Below are 15,217 nucleotides of genomic sequence, written 5' to 3'. Positions count from 1 at the left end.
TAAAATTTTGCAAAAATTTTCCATAGAAATAAAAATTTGCCAATTTATTTTATGGACATAAAATTTTGCAAAAATTTTCTATAGAAAAAAAATTTTGCAAAAATTTTTTATAAAATTTTGACAATATTTTCTATAGAAATAAAATTTTGCAAATTTTATTCTATAGAAATAAAATTTTGACAAAAATTTTCTATAGAAATAAATTTTTGTAAATTTATTCTATAGAAATAAAATTTTGCAAAAATTTTCTATAGAAATAAAATTTTGCAAAAATTTTCTATAGAAATAAAATGTTGGTAAAATTTTCTATATAAATAAAATGTTGACAAAATTTTGTATAGAAATAAAAATTCAACAAAATTTTCTATTGAAATAATATTTTGACAAAATTGTCTATACAAATAAAACTTTGACAAAATATTCTACAGATATAAAAATTTGCAAATCTATTTTGCAGAATTAAAATTTTACAAAAAATTTCTATAGAAATAAAATTTTGCCAAAATTTTCTAGAGAAGTACAATTTTGGCAAAATTTTCTATAAAAATAAAATTTTGACAAAGTTACTATAGAAATAAAATTTTGCTAAAATTTTCTACAGAAATAACATTTTGTAAAACATTTCTATACAAAAATTTCTATAGAAATAAAATGTTGCTAAAATTTTCTATAGAAATAAAAATGTGCAAATTTATTCTGTAGAAATAAAATTTAGCAAATTAATGTTGCAAATTTATTCTATAGGAATAATATTTTGCAAACATTTTTTATAGGAATAAAATTTTGCAAAAATTTTCTATAGAAATAAAATTTTGCAAAAAAAAATTCTATAGAAATAACATTTTGCAAATTTATGCTGTAGAAATTTTCTACAAAAATAAAATTTTCTAAGAATTTTCTATAGAAATGAAAATTTTCAAAAATTTTCTATAGAAATAACATTTTGCAAATTTATCCTATAGAAATAAAATTTTGCAAAAATTTCTATAGAAATAACATTTTGCAAAAATTTTCTATAGAAATAACAATTTGCAAGTTTATTCTGTAAAAATAAAAATTCGCAAAAATTTTCTATAGAAATAAAATTTAGCAAATTAATGTTGCAAATTAGTCTATAGGAATAAAATTTTGCCAAAAATTTTCGATAGAAATAAAATTTTGACAGAAATTTTCTATAGAAATACAATTTTGCAAATTTATGCTATAGAAGTAAAATTTTGCAAGAATTTTCTGTAGAAATAAAATTTTGCAAGAATTTTTTTAAGAAATACAATTTTGCAAAAATATTAAATTCGATCTAACAAAAAATGTGCCTACCTGAAATATTGATTTTAGACCCCATAAAATATATACCGATCGACTCAGAATCACCTCCTGAGTCGATCTAGCTCTTAGTGTCCGTCCGTCTGCCCATGCATTTGTTGTTCGCATTTCTGTAGAAATTTCGCAAAAATGTTCTACAGAAATAAAATTTTGCAAATTTATTCTATAAAAATAAAAGTTTACAAAAAGTTTCTACAGAAATAAAATTTAAAACAAAATTTTCTATAGAAATAAAATATTGCAATAATTCCGTATAGAAATGAAATTTTGCAAAAAATTCCTATAGAAATACAATTTTGCAAAAATTTTCTATAGAAATAAATGTGGTTTGTTTTTGATTTCAGTTTAAAACCATGCATTGACTAAACTACAAGTGTAGCTTAACCGACAGAGGAAAATAATGTTTGTCAAATTTATTTGGGCAAAGCCCTATAGACTGCAAGATGTTTAGGAATTATCACATTCCTCATCCTCTACTTGCAGCAAAACTATCAACCAATTATCAGAATAAATTCAGGCAGTTCATTGAACCCAACAATGAACCACACTTGAACCTTCCGAAAAAAGGTTTTACATGATAGCCGGCTTATGCCGAAATAAATCCGTACAAACATATCTCTTTTCCTTTGCCACCGTCAAATCATCAATTTGAGTCAATTGGCTGGGTTTTGCAAAAATTTTCAATAGTAATAAAATTTTGACAATATTTTCTATAGAAATAAAATTTTACAAAAATTTCCTATAGAAATGAAATTTTGCAAATTTATTCTATAGAAATAAAATTTTACAAAAATTTTCTATAGAAATATAATTTTGCAAATTTATTCTATAGAAATAAAATTTTGCAAAAATTTTCTATAGAAATAAAATTTTGTAAAAATTTTCTACTGATATAAAATTTTGCAAGAATTTTCTATCGAAATAATATTTTGTAAAACAAAATCCTTAGCTGATAGCCTAAGTAGCTAATGCTAGATTTTTTCCTCTATTATTCTTATATTTACTATAAGTTTAATAAATAAATAAATAAAAAAAAAATCTATACAAAAACTTTCTAAAGAAATAAAATTTTGTAAAAATTTTCTATAGAAATTGAATTTTGCAAGAATTTTCTATAGAAATGAAAACTTGCAAAAATTTTCTAAAAAATAAAATTTTTCAAGAATTTTCTATAGAAATCAAAATTTGTAAAAATTTTCTTTATAAATAAAATTTTGCAAGAATTTTCTATAGAAATAAAATTTTGACAATATTGTCTATAGAAATAAAATTTTGCAAATTTTAGTCTATAGAAATAAAATTTTGCAAATTTTATTCTATAGAAATACAATTTTGACATAAATTTTCTATAAAAATAAAATTTTGCAAAAATTTTCTATAGAAATTAAATTTTAACAAAATTTTCTATAAATTCAATATAAAACATTTGTTACGAATAAAACAACATTTTTGAATACTATCGGCTAAAATTTGATCAACATCTTTAAAATAAGAACACATTTTTGTGATGAACACTGAAACCACCAGGAATAAAAATTTTGTTTAATTTTAGAAAATTTATATTATTCTTAGAAAATTTTAACTAATTTTTTTTCGACGAATTCAAGAAAATTGTTAATTATGTTTTTTTTTCTTGGGCTTGTTAGAGAAAATTTTGTAGTCTGAAGGAAAAATTGCTGTTCAAAATTGCAAGAACCATACGAAGTTCAAAATGGAAGCGCATTCGTAGTGAAATTTACAAATTGAAAGAAATAATGAACTATTTTGTTTGAAGTACGAATTTAGTAAATCTTTATGCTTCATTTGTGTATAATTTTTCCCCGTTTTTTTTAAATTATTAGAGTAAAGCAAACTTTTGCCAAGCCTTATAATTCCATGAATTAAAATAAATTTAAATTGTCTTTAGTGAAATAGAGGGTTCACTTTTGTTTAGTGTTCTGCCAACCTTAGTCTTCTAAATATCCCAGGTCGAAATATTTGTTTACTGAAAATTGTTACAATATGGCGATATGTTGATGGGGTCTTATATCGTGATTTTATTTTTTACACGGAATCAATTTCAGAGTTGGAATCATGTAAATTTTTCTCGTGGTATATGGGCCATTTTAATTTAATTTTCTCAGCATTCAATCTAGCCGTATTTATTATTAGTTTTCCGTTCCGTTATCTATCTCCCCCTTTTGTGTGTGTATGAGTGTGTGATGATGAATATAACATAAAATATTTAATTTCCGTCTATAGTGTAGAAGAAAACTATTTATCATTATAACTTTGAGTGAGACATGACCCTAAGGCTTTGTTTCGTGATTCGCAGAAAATTAAGCGATACACTATAGCCATTATAAAATGGCAAGATATACACGTACTGTCATCACTGGTATTCTACTGAGTTTGGTAGTTGTGGTAGATTTAAACACACAAAACTTTATTATAACTTTGTCTGAATGAAGACAAGATGCATAAACTAAAACTAAGAGGTCCTTATGGCCAGAAAGCACGAATTTCATTTAAATAGATTTGCTTAACAAACACAATCAAAGAAACTCATATACGCACACACACACACACACAGATATCCACAATCACGCTCACACAGTTGCTAGTCGAGACAACATTCAAATGGCCAAGGCAAACGGAAGGCATAACGACGACATTCATTTGCTTGCCAACACTCTCTCCAAAGTCCCATAATTTTCAATCATCATAAAATGTAGTTGTTGCCAAGTCCGGTTTAGTTTAAAGTTACAGCTGCATTATGGCCTGCTAAAACAGTCAGCATAACGCCAACGCAGCACACAGATGCAGGAAATAAAAAAAGGCTAAGGGGGAAGGGGCAGAGAGAGAGAGAGCAAAAAAACTCTCAAGGGCCACTGTAAATGCAAACACCATCGCCACAAATACCACTTGGCCCTGATGCTGATGATGATGACAAAGCAAATAAAACGGATCTGTTGCTAGGATTCTACAATTATTACCCGGTGTCTATGTGTACGTGTGTGTGTGTATATGTCTCTGAGATTGTGTCCGTCTGTCTGTTCAAGTATATTTCAGTTCACTATGACCGTGTAATAATGGTCATGATCATGAAAATCTCTGTACCTCGGTCTGTTGCAAATAAAACTATTAACGTCTATTTATGGCCTTGTTAGAGAATTTCTGTGCTGATTTTTTTTTTTTTTTTGGCCACTACCAAGTGGCTAAGATTTCCATTAATATTTGCTATGCCATCCATGCTTTGTTGGGTGTTATCCTTGCCTTACGAAGTTGCTCTCATCATTGCTCTCTAGGCAAATTAAAAAGGAAGTTCCCCCAAAAAAAAGTTTCATATCAAAAGTTCTTCTTTACTGGTTTGCCCAAAAAAAAAACCTAACAACAAACTAAAAGGAAATGAATTAAAATAAAGGAAATTATGGCACACTTTTGTTGCTATTGCCATGTAGTTGTTTGTGTGTGTTTGTTTTTTATTTGAATGAATATGATCAGGTTCAGTGTGGTGAAATCGTAAAACGTTTCACTGGGAACGGATAATAAACTTGTAATTACTATGTACTTTTCTGCATAGGCACACTAACCACGGTTGCCACAGTTGATAAAATTCTACCAAAAATTGTAGATTTTTCATGTTTGGTAGATTGGTGGAATTCGTGATGTTTTGTAGATTTTGTAAAATATTTCTCTCCAACTTAGGGGTTCTTTATAAATTTTCCATAGAAATACAATTTTGTATTTCTATGTTTATTTCATAGAAAAAAACATTTTCTATAGAAATAAACTTTTGTCAACATTTTCTATAGAAGTAACATTTTGACAAAATTTTCTACAAAAATGCAATTTTGTCAAAATATTCCATTAAAATAAAATTTTGACAAAAATTTATATATATTTTTTATATAATATTCTATAGAAATAAAATTTTGAGAAAATTTTCTACAGACATAAAATTTTGACAAAATATTCTATTACAATATTTTTTTGACAAATTATTATATTACAATAAAATATGGCAAAATATTCCACTAAAACAAAATTTTTACAAAATTATCTATAAAAATAAATTTCTTCAAAATTCTCTATAAAAATAAAATTTTAACAAAATTTTCTACATAAATACAATTTTGACACAATATTTTAGTACGATAAAATTTTGACAAAATATTCTATTAAAATAAAATTTTGACAAAATTTTCTATCAAAATAAAATGTTGCCAAAATTTTCTTTAGACATTAGATAATTTTGACAAGTTATCTATAAAATTTTACAAAATTTTCTATTAAAATAAAGTTTTGACAAAATCTTCTATATAAATAAAATTTTGATTTTTTTTTCTTTTTTTTTTGGAATAAAATTTTGAAAAAAATTCCATAGAAGTAAAATTTGGACCAAAATGTCTACAGAGAAACAATTTTGTCAGAATTTTCTAGCAATATTCTATTAAAATTTTGACGAAATTTTCTAATACAATAAAATGTTGACACAATTTTTTACTAAAAAATGTAGACAAAATATTCTATAAAAATAAATGTAATAAAATGTAGACAAAATATTCTATAAAAATAAACTGTTGACAAAATTTTCTTTAGAGAAACAATTTTGTCCAAATATTCTATCAAAATAAAATTTTGACAAATTTTTCGATAAAAATTAAATTTTGATCAAATTTTCTACAGAAATACAATTTTGAAAAAATTTTCTACTAAAATAAAATTTTGACAAAATTTGATATAGAAATAAAATATTACCAAATTTTCTATAAAAATAAATATGTTGACAAAATTTTCTATAGAAGTAAAATTTTGACAAAGTTTTCTACAGAACAAAATACAATTTTGTCAAAATATTCTAATAAAATAAAATTTTGACAAAATTTTATATTAAAATATTTTCACAAAATTTTCTATAAAAATCAAATGTAGACCAAATTTTCTTTAGAAATAAATTTTTGACATACTTATTTGTAGACAAAGTTTTCTATGGAAATAAAATTTTGATAAGATTTTCTATAGAAATAAAATTTTGACAAACATTTCTACAGAAATACAGTTTTGTCAAGATATACTATTAAATTAATAATTTGACATAATCTTTTATTACAATGTACTATTCTATTACAATATTTTTTTTGACAAATTATTCTATTACAATAAAATATGGCAAAATATTCTATTAAAACAAAATTTTTACAAAATTCTCTATAAAAATAAAATTTCTTCAAAATTCTCTATAAAGATAAAATTTTAACAAAATTTTCTACATAAATACAATTTTGACACAATATTTTAGTACGATAAAATTTTGACAAATCATTCTATTAAAATAAAATTTTGACAAATTTTTCTATCAAAATAAAATGTTGCCTAAATTTTCTTTAGACATTAGATAATTTTGACAGGTTATCTATAAAATTTGACAAAATTTTCTATCAAAATAAAGTTTTGACAAAATCTTCTATATAAATAAAATTTTAATTTTTTTTGTTTGTTTTTTTTTTTTGGAATAAAATTTTGAAAAAATTTTCCATAGAAGTAAAATTTGGACCAAAATGTCTACAGAGAAACAATTTTGTCAGAATTTTCTAGCAATACTCTATTAAAATTTTGACGCAATTTTTTACTAAAAAATGTAGACAAAATATTCTATAAAAATAAATGTAATAAAATGTAGACAAAATATTCTATAAAAATAAACTGTTGACAATATTTTCTTTAGAAAAACTATTTTGTCCAAATATTCTATCAAAATGAAATTTTGACAAATTTTTCGATAAAAATTAAATTTTGATCAAATTTTCTACAGAAATACAATTTTGACAAAATTTTCTATTACAATAAAGTTTTGACAAAAATTGATATAGAAATAAAATGTTACCAAATTTTCTATAAAAATAAATATGTTGACAAAATTTTCTATAGAAGTAAAATTTTGACAAAGTTTTCTACAGAATAAAATACAATTTTGTCAAAATATTCTAATAAAATAAAATTTTGACAAAATTTTATATTAAAATATTTTCACAAAATTTTCTATAAAAATAAAATGTAGACCAAATTTTCTATAGAAATAAAATTTTGACATACTTATTTGTAGACAAAGTTTTCTATGGAAATAAAATTTTGATAAGATTTTCTATAGAAATAGAATTTTGACAAACATATCTACAGAAATACAGTTTTGTCAAGATATACTATTAAATTAATAATTTGACATAATCTTTTATTACAATGTACTATTACAATGAAATTTTGGCACACTTTCTATTACAATAACATGTTGACAAAATGTTCTATTAAAACAAAATTTTGAAAAAAATTTCTACAGAAATACAATTTGTTTGTTTGTTTTCTATAGAAATAAAACGTTGACAAAATTTTCTATAGATATAAAATTTTGACAACATTTTCTATAGAAATAAATTTTTGACAAAATTTTCTATAGAAATGAAATTGTGACAAAATTTTCTATAAAAAATACATTTTGACGAAATTTTCTACAGAAGTGAAATTTTGACATAATTTTCGATGAAAATAAAATTTTAACAAAAATTTCTATAGAAATACAATTTTGACAAAAATTTTTTATCGAAATAAAATGTTGACAAAATTTTCTTAGAAATAAAATGTTGACAAAATTTTCTATAGAAATAAAATTTTAGAAATATTTCTAGGGAAATAAAATTTTGACAAAATATTCTATAGAAATAAAATTTTGACAAATTTTTTTATAGAAATAAATTTTTGACAAAATTTTCAATAGAAATAAAATTTGGACAAAATTTTCTATAGAAATAAAATGTTGACAAAATTTTTTTTATGGAAATACAATATTGTCAAAATATTCTATAACAATAAAATTTTGACAAAATTTTCTATTAAAATGAAACTTTGGTAAAATTTTCCATAAAAATAAAATGTTGACAAAATTTTCTATAGAAATAAAATTTTGAAAACAGTTTCTAAAATTGTGACTAAATTTTCTATGGAAATAAAATTTTGACAAAATTTCATATGGAAATAAAATTTTGACAAAATTTCATATGGAAATAAAATTTTTACAAGTTTTCTATGGGAATGAAAGTTTGAGAAAATTTTCTATGAAATATTTTTTGACAAAACTTACTACAGAAATAAAATTTTGACAAGAATTTCCATAGAAGTAAAGTTTTGACAAAATTTTCTACGGAAATAAAATGTTGACAAAGTTTTCTATGAAAATAACATTTTGATAAAATTTTCTATGGGAATAAAACGTTGACAACATTTTTTTATGGAAATAAACTATTGACAAAGTTTTCTATGGAAGTAAAATTTTGACAAAATGTTCTATTGGAATAAACTATTGACAAATTTTTTTATGGAAATAAAATTTTGACATAATTTTCTGTAGAAGTAAAATTTTGACAAAAATTTCTACAGAAATACAGTTTGGAAAGATATAAATAAAAGATATTAAAATAAAATTTTGGCAAAAACTTTCTATAACAGTATTCTTATTACAATTTACTAGTACAATAAAATTTTGGCAAAATTTCTATTACAATAAAATTTTGACATTTTTTTCTATACAAATAAAATTTTGACAAATTTTTCTATAGAAATAAAATTTGGACAAAATTTTGTATAGAAATAAAATTTGGACAAGATTTTGAGAGAATATTCTACAAAACTAAAATTGTTCCAAAATTTTCTATAAAAATACAATTTTGAAAACAGTTTCTGTAGAATTGTGATAACATTTTCTATGGAAATAAAATTTTGCCAACATTTTTTATGGGAATAAAAGGTTGACATTTTTTTTTTTTTTTTTTGAAAATAAACTATTGACAAATTTTTCTATGGAAACAAAATGTTGACAAAATTTTCTGTAAAATTTTGACACAAATTTGTACAATAATACAATTTTGTCAAAATATTATATTAAAATAAAGTTTTGACAAAATTTTCTATAAAAATAAAATTTTGACAAAATTTTCTATTGGAATAAATTTTTTATGGAAATAAAATGTTGACAAATTTTGTGTAGAAGAAAAATTTTGACAAAAATTTCTATAGAATTACTGTTTTGCAATATATTCTATTAAAATAAAATGTTGGCAAAATTTTCTATTACAATTTTCTAGTACAATAAAATTTTGACAAAATGTTCCATTAAAATAAAATTTTGAAAAAATATTCTATAATAATAATATTTTGACAAATTTTTCTTTTAAAATAAAATTTTAACATTTTTTTCTATAGAAATAAAATTTTGACAAATTTTTCTATAGAAATAAAATTTTGACAAAATTTTCTATAGAAATAAAATTTGGACAAAATTTTGAGAAAATATTCTATAAAAATAAAATTGTGCCAAAATTTTCTATAAAAATAAAATTTTGAAAATAGTTTCTATAGAATTGTGACAACATTTTCTATGCACAGAAAAAAATTTCACGAAAATTTTTCCAATTAAAATCTTAATTGAGTTTTAAAAAATATTCAATTAAAAATTTAATTGAATCAACAAATTTTTTAATTGAAATAAAAATCAATCACACAAATTAATAGTATCAATTAATTTTTTAATTGGATCAATTAATTTTTTAATTGACTGTCAATTAATTTTTTAATTGTTACTATCATTTCTGTGATTGAAGACATTTCAATTAAAAAATTAATTGGATCAATTAATTTCGTGATTGAATCAGAAAAATATTTTTTTGTGTGTGGAAATAAAATTTTGACAAAGTTTTCAATGAAAATAAAATTTTGCCAACATTTTATATGGGAATAAAAGGTTGACAAATTTTTTTATGAAAATAAACTATTGACAATTTTTTTTTGGATACAAAATGTTGACAATATTTTCTGTAAAATTTTGACACATATTTGTACAGTAATACAATTTTGTCAAAATATTATATTGAAATAAAATTTTGACAAAATTTTCTATAAAAATAAAATTTTGATAATGTTTTCTATGGTAATAAAATTTTGACATAATTTTCTGTGAAAACAAAATGTTGACAAAATTCTCTATGGTAATAAAATTATGACCAAATTTTCTAAAGCAAAAAAAATTGAACAAAATATTTTTTTTGCTTGGTAGCTTTTTGGTAATTTTTTTACAAATTTTTGTAGATTATTTTTGGCTCGAGTGGCAACAGTGATACTAACACCAGATAGCTTCATAAATATACAAAATCCAGTTGAAATATAAATGAGATTACAGCTGAGTTCAAATTTATAGCAGACATTTTGGTTTGGTTTGGTTTGTTTTGTATGGTGTAGACAAGATGAAAGAAAAATATTTTGTAGGATGTGAATTTTGAGTTCATAAATTGTGAAAGTTTTTCATTTCCTTTTTAGTAAAGAGAACTTCATGACAAATTATGTACGTAGTAAAATAAAAAAAAAAAATTCTAAGGGCTAATTTCATTTAAAACAAAAATATTTTAGATATCGTGGTAAGCATTGTTGCTGTATATTTCCTAACTAGCATTGGTTAATTGTCCTATGTAATTGAACAAGAAACACTAACAATTGAAAAACATAAATATCTACAATTAAAGGCAAACAAATTCTAACACATGTATTAACACTTTTATGAATATTCATAAAGGATCCCTCGTCCACACCAACACCCCCACAAATAAGGAGAACCCTCAATTACTGAAATAATTTTTTCATTTCATTAATTGTTTAGGGCTTAGAAACTTTTCGTAAATATTAATGCGTTTTTATTTGTCGATCCTTCTTTGCCATTAAATGTCAATGTGAGTGGTCTTTCCATGAAGTTTATGGTTTAGACCATAAACTACTCTGCAATTACAAATACAAAAAGCCAATCAACATTTTTGGTGTATATACTAAAGGGATAATTAATACAGTTGGAAGTTATATGAATATGGTGAGGAGGGGTAATATATGATGCTGTATTTTGGGTAATGGGATGGTGTGAAATATTGTTTTTTTTTTTTGAAAAATGCTACATTTAGAAACTTTATTAAGTCCTCGGAGTCGAAATATTTAACTTAAGAAATTAACATGTTGTTAGGTTAGATATGGCAGTCCATTATTTTTAGGGACAAGAGTATACAATCCATTAGCGGTACCACAGCCAGAGAACTTCTCTCTAGTTTAAGCTCCTTGACAAGGAGCGAAACAAAATTTTCGTTACAAATAAAATTTCGTCAAATTTTTCTGTAGAAATAAAAATAAAATTTTGCCAAAATTTTCTATGCAAAATAAAATTTTGCCAAAATTGTCTATGCAAAATAAAATTTTGACAAAATTTTCTATAGAAATAAAATTTTGACAAAATTTTCTATAAAATAAAATTTAAAAAAAAAATCTATAGAAATAAAATTTTGACAAAAAAAATAAAATTTTGACAAAATTTTCTATGGAATTAAAAAAATCTATAGAAGCAAAATTTTGACAAAGTTTTCTATAGAAATAAAATTTTGACAAAATTTTCTATGCAAAATAAAATTTTGCCAAAATTGTCTATGCAAAAAAAAAATTTTGACAAAATTTTCTATAGAAATACAATTTTGACAAAATTTTCTATAGAATAAAATTAAAAAAAAAAATCTATAGAAATAAAATTTTGACAAAATCTTCTATAGAAATAACATTTTGACAAAATTTTCTATGGAATTAAATTTAAAACAAAAATTCTATAGAAATAAAATTTTGACAGAATCTTCAATAGAAATAAAATTTTGACAAAATTTTCTATAGCAATAAAATTGTGACAAAATTTTCTACAGAAATAAAATACTGACAAAATGTTCTATAACAAGTATATACGGCAGAAAGTTTGGCCGGGCCGAATTTTAAATACCCACCATCATGAACCAAATATTATAGTTTCCTTTGAAATGTCAGGGGGATTTTATGACAGATATTCTCCCAAACAGAGCAGTTCAACTACTACACTTCTCGCAGATAAATTTAAAGATTTTACCTATGAAGATTATATCACATTCTGAATTTATAAGAACCATTTTTTGTGTGAGTTTTAGGGGAATTATAAACATCTCTTGTAAGTGTGCAAGAAAATGATGAAATACCGCCATGATGTGAAATCTAAAATCTGTAGATTTTTATCCCAATGATTTAAATGATTACGAGACGTAAAATGTGGAAATTTTTCTTTCAGTTTGAAGCAATTTGCATGATCAGTGCACCTTCTATACCCTCAAGATTTGAAATCGGTCTATATGGAGGCTATACCAAATGGAGGCTAGGCCAAAAACATGGATGGATACACACAATATTCAGCACATCTAGAACTAATCTAGACCCCAAATCGGAGGGCCAGTTAATAAGGGGGCCATATCAAAAACTATACTGATACACAATATATTCGGCACACCTCTTTATGCTCCTAGAATACCTCTAGATTTCCAATTTCAGTTAAATAAGATATAAACTACAGATTCTAGAAGCCCAAGAAGTAAAATCGGGAGATCGTCTATATGGGGGCTATACCAAAACATGGACCGGTACTCACCATTTTCGGCACACCTCTTTATGCTCCTAGAATACCTCTAGATTTCCAATTTCAGTTAAATTAGATAAAAACTACGGATTCTAGAAGCCCAAGACCCCAAATCGGACGATCGGTTTATATGGGAGCTATATCAAACCCTGGACCGATATAGCCTATCTTCGCACTTGGGTTGCGTGTAGACAAAAGACGATTCTGTGCCAAACTTCAGGATTATAGCTCCATTATTGAAGATTGTAGCGTGATTACAACAGGCAGACAGACGGCCAGTCGGACATGCTTATATTGTCTTAGAATTTCTCCCTGATCAAGAATATATATATATATACATATATATATATATATATATATATATATATATATATATATATATATATATATATATATATATATATATATATATATATATATATATATATATATATATATATATATATATATATATATATATATATATATATATATATATATATATATATATATATATATATATATATATATATATATATACTTTATATAGTCGGAAATCGATATTTCGATGTGTTACAAACGGAATGACGAACTTATTATTACCCCCCTCACCATTCTATGGTGGTGGGTATAAGAATAAAATGTTGACATATATAAATAAAATTTTGACAAAATTTTCTAAAGGAATACAATTTTGACAAAATTTTTTATAGAAATAAAAATTTAACAAAATTTTCTATAGAAATAAAACTTGGACAAATTTTTCTATAGAAAACCAATTTTTACAAAATTTTCTGTAGAAATAAAATTTAAAAAAATTTTCTTTAGATATAAAATTTGGACCCAATTTTCTATAGAAATAAAGTCTTGACAACATTTTCTACAGAAATTTTTTTTTACAAAATTTTTTCTATAGAAATAAAATTTTGACAAAATTTTTTATAGAAATAAAAATTTAACAAAATTTTCTATAGAAATAAAATTTGGACAAAAATTTTCTATAGAAATAAATTTTTTACAAAAAAACACAAAACACAACTACACAAAATTGTCTATAGGAATAAAATGTTGACAATTTTTTTTAAAGAAATAAGATTTTGACAAAATTTGTTATTGTATGACAAACTTTTCTATACAAAACCAAAATTTTGATAAAATTTTCTATAGATATATAATTTGGACAAAACCTTCTATTGTACAGAAAATTGTGACAAAATTTTCTATAGAAATAAAATTTTCAAAAAAAATGTCTATGGAAACAAATTTTTGACAAAAATTTTTATAGAAATAAAAATTTAACAAAATTTTCTATAGAAATAAAATGGCGACAAATTTTTCTATAGAAATACAATTTTTACAAAATTTTCTTTTGAAATAAAATTTAAAAAAAAAAATTCTCTAGATATAAAATTTGGACAACATTTTCTATAGAAGTAAAGTTTTGACAAAATTTTCTACAGAAAAAAAAAATTTTTTTGAAAAAATTTTCTATAGAAATAAAATATTTAACAAAAAATTTTATAGAAATAAAATTTTGACATAATTTTCTATAGAAAGAATTTTTTACAAGATTTTCTATAGGAATAAAATTTTGACAAAATTAGCTATAGAAATAAAAACTACACAAAATTGTCTATAGAAATAAAATTTTGACAATTTTTTTTAGAGAAATAAGATTTTCACAAAATTTTTTATTGTATGACAAGCTTTTCTATACAATATAAAATTTTGACAAAATTTTCTATAGATATACAATTTGCACAAAAATTTTGTATAGAAAATTTTGACAAAAATTTCTATAGAAATAAAATGTTGATAACATTTTCTATAGAAATAAAATTTTAACAAAATTCTCTATGGAAATAAAATTTTGACAAAAATTTTCTTTAGAAATAAAAATTTAACAAAATTTTCTATAGAAATAAAATTTGGAGAAACTTTTCTATAGAAATACAATTTTTACAAAATTTTCTTTAGAAATAAAATTAAAAAAAAAAATTCTCTAGATATAAAATTTGGACAACATTTTCTATAGAAGTAAAGTTTTGACAAAATTTTCTACAGATAATTTTTTTTGACAAAATTTTCTATAGAATTAAATTATTGACCAAATTGTTTATAGTAATAAAATGTAGGCGAAATTTTTATTCTGTAGAAAATTTTATCTTTCATAAATATTAAATATTTTTTTAATAATAATAAAAAACAAGCATCTGAATCTAACACGATTTCAAAGGATATTGAAAAAGAAAAAAAAATTATATAAAATTACGACGAAACGTCTTTCTACGCTCTCAACTAAAATTCTATACACCCTAAAATTCTACACACCCTAATACCCGTACATTCGAAAACTTTCAACCATAATAATGATTTGGTTAGTCATTGTCGACACCCGATTGCCATCACCGACAAATCTCAAAAATCATTGAA

The 15,217-nt window shown here is 22.7% G+C and overlaps 1 protein-coding gene across 4 annotated transcripts in view; it reads right to left on the bottom strand.

The window, feature by feature from the left end:
* side (motor axon guidance molcule sidestep) overlaps positions 1-15,217 on the bottom strand; it is an 805,094-nt gene that overhangs the window by 64,595 nt on the left and 725,282 nt on the right. The gene's annotated exons all lie outside the window — the stretch shown is intronic.

Source organism: Haematobia irritans, chromosome 1 (genome assembly GCF_050003625.1).
Source record: "Haematobia irritans isolate KBUSLIRL chromosome 1, ASM5000362v1, whole genome shotgun sequence".
Lineage (NCBI taxonomy): Eukaryota > Metazoa > Arthropoda > Insecta > Diptera > Muscidae > Haematobia > Haematobia irritans.
This window is presented reverse-complemented; position numbering and strand designations above follow the sequence as displayed.